Here is a 13,753-nt window from a genome sequence, read left to right as displayed (position 1 = left end):
CTGCATTAGATGCAACATGGACATTTTTGCAACACCAAAGATGGCTGGAAGCAAACCGTTTGACAAGGCCTGTGAATTTTGAATGAGTGTGAATGCTGATGTTTCAACAAAATGGAGATGCTGGAATAATAAGATTATAGTATGTGGCAGGATGGTATTAGCTTTTTAACTGGAGAGTCACCTAATGGGCATTTCAGGACAAGTCTTTTACTTTGAGGTTGGTAGTTGGCCAAGACATTAAATTTGTCCTTATGACACAAATGAAGCTGTGGACAAAGCATAGGAACCACCGTTCGTTTTATTTGCTACATTTATATATATTGGGCTCCATTCCACCCCCTTTTTTACCCTGTTATCTTCCCTGTGTTGAATTATAGATTGCAAAACCCTGAAGGCAGGTAACTGTCCTCATGTACTTTGCAAAGTGGCATACACATAGATGGCAGCATATACAAGAATAAATAATAAATTGCCTTTCTCCCAGTGCACTCAAGATGGTTCATAGCTTAAAATAATGGCTTCCAGTTTAATACTAATGATACAAAAGGGAGAAGGAATGGAGACAGAGAAGGAGAGAGAGAAGGCAGTAGGGGGAATAATAATCTCATTCTAACAGGTAGAGGAGAGGTGAAGGGAAATTCATGATAGCCTGCTTTTGGCAAGGGTTATGGATGGATGAATCTGCCATTTTCAGTTTCAGTTTTTCATTTTTCCAATTTGAAATTCAGTTTTTCACATTTCTGCATTAATTTTCAAGTTTCCCTTTTCTTTTTATTTAAAAGAAGTTCCTCATGAAAATTCATCAGCATTTAAACATGCGGATTTCTCCTAATATATACCTGTTTGAAGTTTTGACATATACACATTTTTGTATATAAGTACTTTCCCCTAATAAAATAGATTTTGTATGCAGGCATTTTGATGCACACTTTCCCCTAATATATGCATTTTATACGCTTTGGTTAGGCAACTGCAAGTGCAAATTTCAAACAATAATTGTGTTTCTGTTCATTTATTGATCTGAAAAGTGCAAATAAGGTGGCTTCTCATCAACATATGAACAAAATCAAATTTCTCCCCCATCCTGTGAGTGGAGGGTAGGGGTGAAGGGAAGGAATACCCACTTCACTTTACTTGCTCTTTAGAATTCAAATCAAGGTTTCCCATTATCGAGCATCTCTAGTCAGATTCTTGCCTCACTCACCAGTGTTGCTTTTCCCATTCTGACTTTGGAATGGGTGATATCTATAATGTTTGATTTCTACTGGGCATGATACTGGCAGGTGAAAATAACTGCCTTTACATGAAAGGGCTGTTTTTCGTTGCCTTCCTAAGGACAGGAGAAGATCCCTTCTGGATCAGACAAAAGGCCCATCTAATTCAATACTGTGGCCACAGTGGCCAGCCAGCTATCTAGGGGAAGTCAGCAAGCTGGATCTGAATGCAATACAGCCTCCTTCGACTGTTGTGATCCCCAGCAACTAGTATATATAACCACTTATATAACCACTTTGAATAGTAGCCATTGATTCCACTCCATCTAGGGATTGTGGAGGTCTTAATGTGGCACTTAAGGAAGTACAGTGGTACCTCGGGTTACATATGCTTCAGGTTACATACGCTTCAGGTTACAGGCTCTGCTAACCCAGAAATAGTGCTTCAGGTTAAGAACTTTGCTTCAGGATGAGAACAGAAATCATGCAGCGGCGGCACAGCAGTAGCGGGAGGCCCCATTAGCTAAAGTAGTGCTTCAGGTTAAGGACAGTTTCAGGTTAAGAACAGACCTCCAGAACGAATTAAGTACTTAATCCGAGGTACCACGGTAGTTAGATATCTGTATAAGGATCTGGATTTGTCTTCAGGCTCATGCAAAATGAAGGATGTTATTAAATGTAGGATTAAGGAGTGCAGAGGTTAACAGGATGTTTGATGGAATAGGGAAATGAGGTGGTATTCTGGATTGTTTAGGTAGCATGGGTAACTGAAGTGACTTTGTTGAGATCAGATTGCTGATGGGATACCATGCTTGGTGTTAGGCCTGTGCATGCTCCTCCCCAATCCAATTCATGGCCCAATCCAGTGGTGTGGAGCAGCCCCAACATGAACTGGGATAATATGGGGCTGCCAAAGCCTGGATCCTGGTCCCAAATCAATTCAGGGTCATGCAGCTGGAGCAGGGACAGGGCGGAGAAGCAGGTGGGCCTCTCCTTCCCTCCCTTTCAACTGTTAGTTTAAACAGGGTTTTGAATAACTGTCCACCACGCCAAATCCTGCTACTATTTCACACAAATTCTTCCCTTGCCTTAGTTGCCCAAATCATAGTTTGGGTCTTCTTATCCATTGTTAGAGATCAGATCATGCAGCATGGTTGTTCCCAGGAGTAATACTCCTATTTGGGAATAATACAGTCTTGATTTTCAAAGCACAATTCCATATTTGTGCAGGCTATAAATGTAATTAATGAATTCCTTAATGTTTGACCTTGAATAATGCCATAGGTTCCCTAGCTCAAACCTAGGTGCTGCAATAGAAAAGTGAATAGCTGCCAATGCTAAATAAAGGTTTTTGAGCAACAGTAAGAGTTTTAATGGCACCACTGCAAATTTATTGAATATCTGCAATAGTGAAGTTCAGTCTGTAGTGTTTCTTAATGAGAAACTCTAAACGTTCTGATGAGGAAACATGCATCCATTGATTTTTCTGGAGTATGTTAATTAAGCTTTATTTTATTTTTCTTGTTAAAAAAAACTCACAAAAAGGATTGTATAGATTGATAAAGCTGTACTAGAGTGATAGGTCACATCAAATGAATAAAAAATCAATTGGAAGAGAGTGTGAGAGAAGTCTTTACAATTTCATTGTCTGGATCAATAAGGCCAGAAAATTAAGATGTCTTTGCAGAGTAATCTGATTTACAGGCAAACTGTGATCATCTTTGTCTCATATTCTTTATTCATAAATATAGACTTCTGTCCTCTCCTATCTGCTTTCCATTGCCTTTCAACAGTACCTGTTACAATGCTTATTTGGAATGATAGGGCCGCAAATCCATCTTAAGTACAAGAAGGTTTTAATTTTTTAAATCTTGATCTACCATTGTTCTACATTTCTGCAGCCCATCCAAAAGTGTTACTGGTCTATTTTGAGAGTCTTAATTGGGACTTACTTCAGGAAAAAACGTAAAACTGCACTGCTGGGAAACTACCTTACAATGAGCCAGATAATTAGCCCATATAGCTGAGTATTCTCTACATTGGCAGTGGCTTTCCTGGGTTTCAGACAGCAGTCTTTCCAGTTGTACCAGAAAACACCAGGGATTGAACTCTGGATTTTTACAATGAAAAGCATGTGCTCTGCCATTTAGCTAAACAGTTCCCCACCCCCATTCCTCTGTTAGGTACAAGAAATACTGGTGAGGGTTTGAACCACTCCATGGTGTGCAGGCTTGCCACTTTCGAACAACAACAGCCACAGCCACAACAACAACAACAACAACAACAACAACAACTAGTAGAACTCTTGTACACCTGACATCAAAGTTAGCAGTTGAAAATTCTAAAAGTGAAAATTCCATTTACCTCTATCCTTGAGATTGTTAAATGCCTGCCTGCCGTGCAGATGTTATAGGCACCAAAGTTGTGTCAGAAAAGGCACCAAATGGTTCTGACGTGCATCGCTGGACACTACATTGCAAGTCCTGACAGGCAGGTGAGAGGAACGTAGGTACGTATAAGAGATTAAATCTTCATTACTGGAAATCTTTAAGAACAGGTTGCAAAAGTTTAGATAGATATGTTTCACAAGAAAGGAGAAGGTGGTTGATCTACTACTCCTTAATTATGTTTAATTTTGAAAGTGGTGGTCTACCACTTATAAGAACAGAAAAAGAGCCCCACTGGATCAAACCAAAGGTCTATCTAGTCCACCATCTTGTTTCCTTTAGTGGACAACCAGATGTCTGTGTGAAACTCACGACTAGGACATGAGGGCATTAGCCCTCTACTGCTGTTGCCCAGTTACTGGTGTTCTGTAGGTATCTTTGGTTCTGTAGGCAGCATATTACCATCATTACTAATAGCCATTGATAGTCTTATATTCCATGTGTTTAGTCCCCTTTTAAAGTCATCTAAGCTGTCGGGAATCATCCCATCTTTAGGTAGCAGTTTCCACAGTTTAACTAGATACTGTGTGAAGGAGTATATAGGTTAATATAAGATTGCTGCTGCTAGCAGAACATTGAACTTCATGCCCATCCTAGCTCTATTATTCAGTAGTTCTAGTACTCCCTGGGGTATGTTTATTTATTAAAATATTTGTATGGATTTAACACATGTATATAGCTTTAATTCTATCAATGTTTAATTGGGGTTTTTTATTGATTGGTTCCCCTCACCTAAATTTTTAGATGTGACCTTATTTTCTATATCAGATGTTAATATTATTTTTATCTATAAGCTGTCTTGAATCCCTGTCAAGCAAAAAAGTGAGGTATAAATAAATAAATTTTATATACTGCTAGTTCTTATAAAGAAAAATATGAGAGCAGTTTACAAGTTATATATAATCCATACAATAAAAACCATATATTAAAAGGTAAGATCAGAAATCAGGTAACGATTATGGAAAGATGTGTTCTTAATCACATGCTTAAGACTGACAGAATAGAAAAGTTTCCACAAGGCATGTAAAAGTTGAAACAGAAGGTGCCTGCTGAACCTGTGTTGAGAGAATATTTGACAATACTGGGCTGATGACTCTAAAGGCCCAGTTTCTTCTTGTTGCATGACGACCCTTACCAACCTGGTGAACAACTTGCAATTGATCCCAGTGATTAAGCAGGGACATAACGGTTCAGGTGATCCCTGAGGTATCCTGGACCTAAGTTGTTCAGGGCTTTTAAAATAAATTCAAGTTCCTTAAACCTGCCTTTATAGTAGATACCAGTGCTTTTTTTCTGGGGAGTACGCAAGGGTACGCATACCCCTAAACATTTTGTGAATCTTTGTACTTTTTTCCATTTACTGCATTTATTCTTCCTGATTTGAACTATAAAATGGTGATTTTCTTGAGTCAAAATGAGAGTACCCCTAAACTTTTTTTTTAGAAAACATGTACTGGTAGATACCCACCATAGACTACATTTGAACTTGGATGGTTATTAATTTTTATTTATATGGCTATCATTTAGAAAAAAACTTTCCTGCACAGCTTACCAACAAGACATATCTTTTTTAAAAATATAGTAATCAACATTTACATTTTTTCAGCATTCTAGTACATAGGCAATTGACCGAGTAAATGAAATGCTGAACTCCTGAACAACTAGTCTGTGTGATTCCTAATCTTTGCCATATTTTAGATTACGCTCCTCTGACTATCTGCAAACATGAACTCTTCCAAGTTCCTCATCCTCTGTGAAACTTCAGATGAAAGTATTGTAACAGAAATCACTCAAGTTGCAGATCCCCTGTTCAAAACCCATCAAATAAAATGGGCTTTGAACTGCCCGAGGACTCATTTTCTCCTACCAAATGTTTATGCAAATGCATCCTGCAGAAGTGAACGTATTACACCAGCTGAATTTCCCACTCAAGCTTAACATATCACTTTATCAGTTTGTCATTAAAAAAAAAATAGCCAGTTGCAAATTAGCAATGCTAACCAGCGCTCTAATAAATCTGTAGAGCAATTGTAAGGTTCAGAATTACTTTCAGAAGCATTTAATAATGACAATCTTACACATTTATCTTGCATCCCCAGATAAAAGGAGCTAATCATTACACAGAATCTAAACAGAGATTGGCAGATACACATCAGGGCAAGGGAGAGAGAATTCTTGCTAATCTTTCTCTTTCTGCCTTCCCTCTCACAAATGGTGGTGTTCTAATTGCCTCCTGTTTGCTCAGTATGAAAGTGCAGGATCTTGTTTTGGCGTGATTGATTGCCGAGCTTGGCCCTTAGACTGAATTTTCTGTTCATTGAAGAGTGTTTACAGACCTGACAACACCCTCCATTTTGAACAGGGCAAACTGATGATAAGTGGATTAATTTCCCACGTGGAATCTAATCTTCAGGCTTTACCTATTCCTCTGATCAGTTTTAAATTCCATGAAGGTTCCCAATTAAAGTTATTGACATGGGCAGACAAATCTGCTCACCCTGCCCCTCCCCCAATTGCAAATCTAAATGCAAAAGAAAAAGAGCCATGGAATATATATAGAATATGTTTTGGCTAGGGGTGGTGAAGAAATTTCATTCAGTAAAACATACCAAGCTAACACTTTCCAAAGCAATATGCAAACCAAAACACAGCCTTCCTTCAAAATTCACATTTTTTTATTTTTTTGTAATGCAGTTCTCCAGTCAAGCAATGAACAAAAAGGGATATAGTGGGCTATAATATTCAAAAGAATGCATAAGAATGTTACTGAATGTAAGATGATATACAAATTTTTTTTTCTCTTGGAGAAAGACAGCTGTACATGGCCCTGGAAAATATGAGGGTCTGGGGCAAACAAAAACCTTATCTTATTCTGAATTATTTTTTTAAAAAAACAAACTTTGCTAAACGTAAGCTGGCAGAGAATTGCAGACTGTATGCATTAGACATTTAGCAGCAATGGAACAGCAGACTTAAGTCAACAGTTGAACATAAACACAATGTGAAGCATCTGATGCTGTTGACATGTGTGTGTGTGTGTGTGAATATCTTAAAATGTCTAGTGCGGCATTCATGTTTTTGATTCTGTGATTGATCAAGTAGTTGAGGGGCAAAGGTAGGTCCTTTGGGATCAATAAATAATCCTAAATGTATTTGATGTCCCCAACACGTGGCAGCTGTTTGTGAAATAACTGAGTTGGGAATGAGACTTGGAACTGCATCTCCCTCCCGCTGCTAGCTTCTCTGTTGGTTAATGCTGTGCATTTCACCCTCCCTGACATTATCTGAGACATTATAATCTTCTATTACTGCAGGGGAATGGCCTGCTATCAGTAACGAGCTCAGCTTTGAAAGATTCAATATCAAAAGCCATTTTGCTTCTGTGGAGTTGGTGGAGAGCAGGGGGGGAGGAGAGGCTGGTGTTAGGAGTCTTGCTACATTTCTGACTAGTTAGAATGGCCACCTTGTTCGACAGCAGTAGCGTCTTCGATAGCTCATTTATATAGGCAGGTTTTATGTCTGACATCCTAAAAGCTGCCAGGTCCAATACATTATTGAGAATCCATTATTTTGCTACTGACTATTTATTTCTGTGCATCTATAATCATAAGTACCCTGCATTATTCTGTCACCTTTCAGCCTTGCCATATAAAATATTCAGCAAGCCACACACCCCTCACAGAGAGAAACTCATTGACCTTGATGCCTTCAATGCATATAGAAGAAATATTCAAAAGTGGAGAAAGTAAAAGGCCATTCTCTGATCTAAGCTGATAGTAGGCAACAGGTACTGCTGTAAAACTTTATTAGGCTGGGAATATAAATCTGTAGAAACTGGGTATCCCGCTTTAATATACATATTTTTCAAGGTTGCAATGTTATGGAATTATACAAGACAAAGTTTATAATGGTGGCTTTACCCTTGCTACGCTCGGGATTGTTTCCAACTACTTTATTCTTAGACTGCTGATATTCATAGAGCTAAGTAATGTCTATTACTTGTAATGGGGCTACTCTGAGTAGGATCACCATTGGATGTGATCCTCTTCTATTATTGTCTCAGTCCAGAATTAAACAGAATATAATCATGATATATGAGTATATGGTATCATAATCTGCTAATTGCACAGCTACAGGGATTGGTTGAAATGTCAGCAGTTCAAGCAATAACTCTGTACCTGATGAACTGACTTCCAAAGTTTTAGTAGTTTGACCAAAGCAGTTCCCTCTTTATGGTCAATTTATTCATATACTGGAAGGAAAATATCCTCTAAAAGGAAAACTGAAACAAAACAGGGACAGTCATTTACCAAGAACCAGCAGCTTAAAGTAGAAAGCTACATAAAATTGCTTGGAGAAGTCACACAGAAGATTGAGCTGAATTGTCATCAATGTACGGGTAGTACTTCTCTCTTACATCTTCTTATCCCAGGAAGACTGTTGGAAGTCTTGACTTAGTCAGTACCTGGAGGCTGGATGAGGGTGAGCAGGATAAACTTTAGTTCAGATAAGGCAGAGGAGCTGTGAGTAGGGGAACCTCATCTGGTCTTGGATGTGGGTAGCAATATCAAGTTGGCAGCTCAGAGTGCTCCTGGGCTCAATGCAAACTGGAGAGGCTGGGCCAGTCACGGGCAAGAGTGCCTTTCATCAATTGGTTACAACAGTTGCAATGCTACCTAGAGAGAACTGGCCTCTTACCACGGCTACACATTCAATAGTGACACCTGTGCTTCCAGAGTAGACTGCTGTTGCATACTCTTTGTTAGACTTCCTATAAAGATGGTTCAGAAACTCCAGCTGGTAAAAAATGCAGCTGTTCAGCTCCTGATTGGAACCAGGTAAGGAAAGCATATTGTACCAGTTGCACTGGTGGCCAGCACACTTCTGGGCACAATTATAAAATGTTGATGATGACCTGTAAATATCTGGATCGCTTGGGACTAGATTACTTAAGGGATCATCTAGATCTACACAAGTCTGCTAGTACTTTAAGATCTCCATAGGAGGCCCTTATGAGATGCCAAACATGCAAATTAAGCTAGGCTGGCAAGCATACGCGCCACGATTTTTTCAGCAGTGCCCCATAATTGTGGAATACTATGCTGTGTGCTTTGAGGAAGGCCTGAGCCTTGGATATTTTTAGATGACTTTTACAGGAACTAATTACTGCTGGGATTTGATTGCATGGTCTGCTCTTAGTGATTATATTATGCTGTATTTTTTTGTTTGTTAGATTGCTAGTTTTAATAAGATGGGGTTGCTTTATTGTAGAGGTGGAGAACCTGTGGCTTTCTGGATACACTTGGACTCGAGCTCCCATCAGCCTCAGCCAGCATGGGATGATTTGTTGGAGTGGCGCTGTAGGTTAAACCACAGAGCCTAGGACTTGCCGATCAGAAGGTCGGCGGTTCGAATCCCCGCGATGGGGTGAGCTCCCGTTGCTCGGTCCCTGCTCCTGCCAACCTAGCAGTTCAAAAGCACATCAAAGTGCAAGTAGATAAATAGGTACCACTCCGGCGGGAAAGTAAAAGGCGTTTCCGTGTGCTGTTCTGGTTCGCCAGAAGTGGCTTAGTCATGCTGGCCACATGACCCGGAAGCTGTATGCCGGCTCCCTCGGCCAATAAAGCGAGATGAGCACCGCAACCCCGGAGTCGGCCACGACTGGACCTAATGGTCAGGAGTCCCTTTACCTTTACCTTTTAGTAATGTCTGGAACATACTAGATCTGCTACACAATCACACCTCCCCCCCTGCCGTTGCCACCGCCACACTCTGTTGACATCCTCAACACCTTCCATGAGCTCTAAGGATAACTTCTGAAATAGTGAGCCTATGTGTATGTTCTCTAGATAATTTAGAGCTCTGGAAAATCAGGTTTCTGAAACGTGGAGGGAGGCTGCATGAGTAGGAAAGGCAACCCACTGCTGAAGTTTAACCTGCAGCATGTGGAGTGTCATGATGACAATGACAGAGGAAGGGAGATGCTCACTTTCTCTTATCACTTGAGGGAAGAGGCCTATGCAAACTTAAAGAGTAAGACCAATGTTGCCACTAAGATGCTCTATGTAGAGCTGGACAAATCTTGTCACGTCAATCTCAGGTCCCCCCCCCCTTGCAACCTTAAATTCAGTTCTCCACAAATTGTTTTGCATCAATTCATCAGCATTTTGGTGAGAATTCCTCCTAATATACAGAGTTTTGTACAATTTTGCCCATTTCCCCCCAAAACAATTTCCAATCCAAACAATTCATTTGCATATGCCCCCCCCAATACATAATTGCATGCTTTAGTTTACCATATGCAATTTTGGAGATACGGGAGATTACTTGGCTGGATAATTATCTTGCAAAATCTGAAAAGTGTGAATTTTGAAGAATGACTGTATTTTCACGAGTGCATATTGGGTAGGTTTGCCTTTAAATGCTCACTGAATCAAATTTCTCCCCATCTCTACCTCTGTGCTTGCCTGCCTATTTTCTGGCTTGGCTATCAAGTCTACTCTAGACCATTTGCCCTGGCACTGACAAATGGTACATGGAAGCCATCTGTATCATAGAAGTATGCTGAACAGAGTCAGGTTTAGTTGCAACTCCTTTGGCATAAACTCAAAGGTGGGTTTGTTGCTGTATGTTGTAGTTAAGGGATGAGAAAAGATTTTGTTCACTTTGAACTTTGGAACCAATTTACCTGTTTTACCTTGACCTGTGCATAGATTAGAATGTTGTTATGCAGGGTAGTCCACATATATATGAACCTTTCTGCACACAGCCAAACAACTCACAGTTTATACCCTTTTCATCCTTTCTTCCATCACATATTCAAACTGTTTGATGCAGCTGGTAAGAGTAATGTAAAAGTAAAAGGTAAAGGGACCCCTGACCATTAGGTCCAGTCATGACCGACTCTGGGGTTGCGGCGCTCATCTCGCTTTATTGGCCGAGGGAGCCGGCATACAGCTTCCGGGACATGTGTCCAGCATGACTAAGCCGCTTCTGGCGAACCAGAGCAGCGCACGGAAACACCGTTTACCTTCCTGCCGGAGCGATAGCTATTTGTCTACTTGCACTTTGACGTGCTTTCGAACTGCTAGGTTGGCAGGAGCAGGGACTGAGCAACGGGAGCTCACCTCATTGCTGGGATTCGAACTGCCGACCTTCTGATCATCAAGTCCTAGGCTCTGTGGTTTAACCCACAGCGCCACCCCATGCAAATAAAATGCTTGTGTGTGTGTGTGTGTGTGTAATGATCCAGGAAGCAGCCATACATCATAACATGCAGTCCCTTACAAGGTAGCCTTTTGGTGCTGTTGTACAGAGAAAGAAATGGCTTCCCTAATAGGTATGAGGGGGAAGGCATCTTTTTCTCAGTCCAATTTCCTAGGAAGGGACTGCATGCTGTGATGTACAGCCACTTCCTGAAGCATCAGAAAAAGTATTTTACCTTTGAAAGACACTGCACATATTAGCTGCTCCAAACAGCTTGAAAGTATGAATGAAAAAAGAAGCCCTGGAACCACTTTCATATAAACAGGGTAAAAAATGCTAAAAGTGTGTAACATTTTTAGGACTTTTCTTTTTTAAAAAATAAAAAAAATCTTAATGCAAATGCAATGGAATAGACATTCTGATTAACATGTGTGAAAGGGACATGAACTGATCAAGACCATTCTGTCCATTGAGTGTGAAAGCCTTACAGTTATACAGCAGCATATTTGAAGTGACTAGTGTGTTGTATTGATAGACATACCTGAAAACCAACCTTCCTTCCTTCCTTCCTTCCTTCCTTCCTTCCTTCCTTCCTTCTAGGGTTGGTTTTTGTTTTTTGTTTTTGGTGCAACATCACACTCTTGTAGAGAGAGAAAAAACTCCAAACTTAATGAATAATCATCCTCACACATTTCCAAATTGCATCTGATAATTTAGCTCACAGGGGAATATACAGTTCGAGGAAATTGTCAACATAAATTTGTTTGATAAGGTCATAGTGATGCTTTTGACAAGAAAATGAGATGTGTGTGTGTTTGTGTGTGGAGATATATTACCACTGCCTTTAGCTTTGTATAAAAAGATGTGCACCATGCTTTGGTGTGTGTGGATGCTAAGAACAAAAATACAATGCTTTTGGATTTTAGAAAGGGAAAGGAAGTGGAAGAGAGGAGCTACAAGAAATACTCAATTCTTGCATAGGATATTTACAGATGTTCTGTAAGTTACATCTTACAGATCATGTGGGTTACTTCCTAGATCTGGCCCTCCTGAAAAGGATTGTAGAGGTTGAAGTCTAGTTTTGACTAAAAGAATGTTGCTCCGCCGTGACTTCCCCACCAATTTGGATACAATAACAGAACTGGAGGCTCCTCTACTGTCCTCGGGTCCAGTATTGGACCGCTTTAACCGTATTCTCCCAGCAGACATGGACAGACTCCTCCGTGCTGGAAAGCCCACCACTTGTCCTCTCATCCCGTGCCTGTCTTGGCTGATTAGAGCATGTCCAGAAGAGGTGCGGGCTCCCCTGGGTGAGATCATCAATCTGTCCCTTGGCACAGGGACATTCTCAGGGGATTGAAGGAGGCAGTGGTGTGTCCGCTCTTAAAAAATAAATAAATCATTAGATCCTTTAGATCTATCCAATTGCTGCCCAGTTTCGAATCTTCCATTCCTGGGTAAGGTGATTGAGAGAGCGGTTGCTGAACAGCTTGGTAGATTTCTGGATGAAACATCAGCTTTGGACCCATTCCAGTCCGGTTTTCGCTCTGGCCATGGGACCGAGACAGCTCTGGTCACCCTAAAAGATGATCTCCATAGGAAGCTGGATCAAGGAGGGTCAGGGCTGCTGATTTTGTTAGATCTGTCAGCAGCCTTCAACATGGTTGATCACAAACTTCGAGACCACCACCTCGCTGACGTGGGGATTCAGGGCACAGTCCTTTAATGGCTGCACTCATTCCTCTCTGGTCGGGGACAGAGGGTGGCACTGGGGGGGTGGAGCTGTTGTTGTGCTACTCTTCAGTGTGTGGGGTGCTGCAGGGTGCAATTCTCTCCCCGGTGCTTTTTAACATCTATATGCAACCCTTTCCCCAGCTTGTCTGAAATTTTGGTTTGGGTTGCCATCAGTATGCTGATGATACCCAACTTTATCTGTTGATGGATGGCCACCCTGACTCAGCCCCAGACACACTGTTCAGGTATTTGGAAGCCATGGCTGGATGGTTACGTGGGAGCCGGTTGAAGTTAAATCCTTTGAAGACAGAGGTCCTTTGGCTGGGTCGAGATGATATGGGGTTGGGGGGCCAACTCCCATCCCTTGCGGGGGCGCAATTAGTACCAGTGCCTTCTGTCAGGAGTTTGGGTGTAAACTTTGACACCTCCCTTTATATGGAGGCGCAGGTTACAGCTATAACAAAGGTGGCTTTTTTTCATCTCCGCCAAGCTAAGCAGTTGGTCCCTTACCTCTCTCGCCCTGACCTCACCACTGTGATCCATGCAATGGTCACCTCCAGGCTTGATTATTATAACTCATTCTACATGAGGCTGCCATTGAGACTGAACCCAGAAACTCTAGTGGGTGCAGAATGCCGCTGCGAGACTCCTTACGGGGTCCTCGCTGCAGGATCACATTCACCCAATGTTATACCAATTGCACTGGCTCCCAGTGGAGTATCAGGTTTAAGGTATTGGTTTTAACCTTTAAAGCCCTATATGGCCTAGGACCCTCATATTTATGGGAACGCCTCTCCTGGTATGCCCCACAGAAGACCTTACAGTCTGCAAATAACAACATCCTAAAGATTCGAGGCCCCAGAGAGATCAGACTGGCCTTGACCAGAGCCAGGGCCTTTTTGGCCATGGCCCCAGCCTAGTGGAACACTCTCTCACAAAAGACTAGGGCTCTGCGGGATTCGACATCTTTCCGCATGGCCTGCAAGATGAAGCTGTTCCGCCAGGCCTTGTATAAGAACAAGCACGAAGGAGGTTCCCAGCCCACTCACAGGTGCTTTTAATATCAATGGAAACAGTTGGCAACCGCCTTCAATTTTAACCTGAAGATTGCCACTTGTCCAGTATTAATTTTAATTTTAATTTGTTTGAATT

The sequence above is a fragment of the Podarcis liolepis genome (genome assembly GCF_965112155.1).
Source record: "Podarcis liolepis genome assembly, chromosome: Z".
NCBI lineage: Eukaryota > Metazoa > Chordata > Lepidosauria > Squamata > Lacertidae > Podarcis > Podarcis liolepis.
The sequence above is the reverse complement of the archived record's forward strand: the minus strand, read 5'-3'. Positions refer to the sequence as shown.